Here is a 3,844-nt window from a genome sequence, read left to right as displayed (position 1 = left end):
TCTCAAATTCAACCTTACAAGGCAGTCGACTGACACAAATGTCAATATTTATCCAACCTTGTATTATTGAATCATGAGCAAATATAAACAATTCTTTGGTTGATACAAGTTTTCAATTAATTTTGTGAACTTGCTGTAGACTTGAATCAGCTAACCGTTTATTATTGGAAAAAATGCGTGTGTAACACCGTACACATGATAAAAGTGAAACTTCTTAAAACAGGTGTGAGTACCAGGTACCTACTCACGAAATTGGACGTGTAAACATATGTTTACGGTTCGGCAAACCATTAGGCGATTGAGTTACATACATAGGTTTGGTAAGAAATCAAACAATAATTTCACTTCATCTTATTAATTTTCTGATATACATATAATTTATTTATTTATTTTCCGGTAACACCACCTTATATGAATTCGCGCTTCTAGCATCCATAAGACCGGGTGGTAATGGAAGTAATTGTATGTTTAACAAATAAATGAAAATGTTAATAATGCAATCAATAGATCCTTACGAATTCGCCATTACCAAGGCACTAAGTAACGTGCGCACTTTTGTTTGCAAAATACATTTATTTAAGTTGGAAGAAGACAAATTCCTTTGTTCGGCATTCATCCTTACTCGCTTTCTAACTTCCAAGGCGAATTCATACTCAAAAAAAAAAATCTAAAAAATCTGAATAAAAACTTGAAAATCTAGCCGACACTTTGCAGATTTTTTATAATATAAAATAGAAATATATATTCACCACGGCACAAGTAACACCAGAGCCGTATTTTTTCTGTAGTTTCTCATTTTAGTGGCAGCGCTCCGAGCGTTCAGATAGTCATTATCATTTTGCACAAAAAGGGTAATGAAACAAGTTGTATTTTAATAGTTTACATAGTGAGTCATTTAGTTATACACATAATTTAATGTAGAATTATTTAATAATTTTCGTTTTACACTATATTTTTTGAAACTATTTTGAGCTAATTATATTGTTTCTCAAAAGCAAAACTTCGGCGCGTGTACCAATATTTTCATCCCTGAAATATTCATCCCCGAGAAAGGCAGTCGACAAATTCACCCAAGCTTGTTTACTGGTTATATTGTGGTAGCGGCAGAGCTGAAATGCGCAATGAGTTCGTTCATACATAAATATATTGTATACATATACGTACATACGTGCATTCAAACATACATATATACATATGTAGGTACTCGTACCCGTCATGCGTCGCTTTATTTCTTTTTTCCCCTTCCATATCCTACCTTTATATTCCTTCTCACTCATGTAACGTTTTCAGTTTTAAAAATTTCACTCTCCATTTATGCGATACCGCCGCCTAAAAGTATGTTCAAATATAAATATTATCTCAATCAAAGCTCGTTTTTAATCACCCCGTTTACACAGGTAAATCTCAGATTATTAGCCGTCAAATTTTTTGTGCTTGTTATTCTCACATCTCAAGGAAAAGTTATGTTTCTTCTCTGTGCCACCGTGATCACATTTTTCTGCTATATTAAGCAATATAAATATATTTTAACTTAACATTTTATTAAAAAATACATTTACAAACCTGTTTTCCTTGCTAGCGTCCATTTTTGTTTACTTTTACATTTTCCATTTCTCCTCTTCTTGGCAAAAACAATCTATAAAACTAGGATGGACACCGAAAAGTTATCGGTTAAATCTGAGATTATTTTATAATTACAGGTTAACAAGGAACGATTTTTATATGGTTAATCTCTTTTTCTAATTACAGATTAGGGAGTTAAGCTAGAAAATGAGGATAATCTACTTTTATGTGAACCTAGTATAAGAAGTTTCACTTCAAAAAATTATATTAGGATCGATAGGGCTCTCAGTCCTGATCATAACAGTGTACCTTTTTTTGGAGGGAAATAATAATTACTGGTGTTATTTCAGTTCAAAGTAGAGAAATGTAGGTATTCTGGATGAGCCAAAAATACAAGATCACGCCAGCAAACCAGCTGCCCGTTATAATTACATTTGGGAAAAAAGTTGTGCGATTTTGACATTAGCCGTTTGTTTACATTTGTTCGTTGCTTACAATTTGGCCTTTTACTGGAATTTTCTTCATTTTTGCTTATGACAACGTGTGTACACATAAGGTAAAGAATAATTTGACACAATGACATGATTTATAGGAGAATTTGTATAATAAAAATGATTATTCATGCGTTCAACAATTACGCGGTTTTTTTCGTTCTCTTCGTTGTTTACTTCTTACAACAAAGATGGCGTCGAGATTTCGACAGCTAGAAAAATCCTTTTTTTCTTTCTTTCGTTCGCGCGTGATCTTGTGTCTTCCGTTCATGGGTATTCTGCACTTGTTCCCGTAAAGACGGCCGGTTAAGCTGAAATTAGTAACGAACGTAAGCCTACCGGTACGTAAACCAGTTTTGCAGATGGTAAAAAAGTTATAAGTTCCTATTCAAAAGATGTTTAAAATATTTGAAATTTACTATTGAATAAGATTTTTTGTTGAAAACTTAGTAGTTTATATTTAGCTACACTCTATTCTAACACGCCAAACTATATCGTTTTGTAACTATCGAGCAAAAGGATCAGTATCGAGTAGGAAAAGTATCGAATCATGTCGTCTCTGACATGTAATCATATACCATGTCTCCTTTCAGACACGTCAAGTCTTTAAAGCAATTTTTATCGCATTCTCTTTTGTGTTTTCTCTTTGCTTCCACACGCATCAAGTTTTATTGAATTCAAGTCCTAGGATCTTTAAATGGGAAGCAACGATAAGATCAAAAGAGAACAAGTAAACTTCAAACGAATTGACGGTACGAAGGAATCTGTACTCTTCCCCTCTCTTCCCACCTCCTTCGCCAACGAACGAGCAGGTTTGAAAGCAAGACTTGACGTGTCTGAAAGGGGACCATGTTCTGCCTGACAACGAAAACACCTTGAAAACGAGTTTTGAGATTGTGGGCTGAAGGCTGTTCACACCGATTGTTGGTGTTTTCGTTAACACTTATTACATCCTTTGTTTACAATTTTGCTACACAAAAACAAAACCAAAATACTTTTCCTTCAATTTCTTTTCATTAACAACCTTTTACTTCAATGCTTACTTTATTTTGTGCCCAGCCAATTAACAATAAATACAAAATTACGTACTAAAGATGATAAAATATGACCTCCACTTCGATAAATAATCGAAAAAAACCTAGTGGCGACACGGATTGGAATGAGTAGACGTGAGTTTTCAAGTGGTTTTCAGCGAAAACTAGTTTTCGTTTGACAGATTTTACATGGACGAAAACACAAGTTTTAGATCGAAAGCCAGTTTTACCAACGAAAACATGTTTTCGATGTCGGTCAGAACATGGTAATATTTAGGGTTCAACCGATACCACTAAGGTATCACTCTAATGAGTACTTGTACTCCAAAGACTGAAAGTATCGATACCTATTCAGTATCGGCAAAGTATCGAGTAGTTACTTGAATTGTTTTCATCATCTCTTTCGAGAGATACTTCCCTGTTTATTAGTACCTTCCCTTTATTAGCTCGGGATGTAACTATGTAATATTGATGCGCCTAAAAGATGCAGCGATTTCTATTCTCAAGTTTCATACCTGATGACCAGGGAACGGATTTTATGGAAATTGCCTTTTTCTGCTAAAGATATAGAGTATATTCGATTAAGAATGTCCACGATTTAGCTTTCCCAGATTTCATATANGTTGCCTTTTGCCTTTTTTAAGATATTTGCCTTTTTTACCTTTAAAAACGTGATTATAGCATTTACAATATTTTTTTAAAGATTTAAAAATATACACATGCCCATGCAGCTTATAGAAGCGCAGGGACCTCTTG

General features: G+C 34.0%; 1 long non-coding RNA gene across 1 annotated transcript; it reads right to left on the bottom strand.

The window, feature by feature from the left end:
• Positions 1 to 877: 877 nt before the first annotated feature.
• Positions 878 to 1,210, bottom strand: LOC108362865 (uncharacterized). The gene is made up of 2 exons (XR_001847527.1): positions 1,169 to 1,210; positions 878 to 1,109 (listed from the first exon to the last, which is right to left on the bottom strand). It is a non-coding gene; the product is annotated as an uncharacterized LOC108362865 (long non-coding RNA).
• Positions 1,211 to 3,844: the final 2,634 nt, after the last annotated feature.

Source organism: Rhagoletis zephyria, unplaced genomic scaffold, assembly GCF_001687245.7.
Source record: "Rhagoletis zephyria isolate East Lansing unplaced genomic scaffold, Rhagoletis_zephyria_1.1 Rzeph_scaffold_01126, whole genome shotgun sequence".
NCBI classification, from domain to species: domain Eukaryota; kingdom Metazoa; phylum Arthropoda; class Insecta; order Diptera; family Tephritidae; genus Rhagoletis; species Rhagoletis zephyria.
This window is presented reverse-complemented; position numbering and strand designations above follow the sequence as displayed.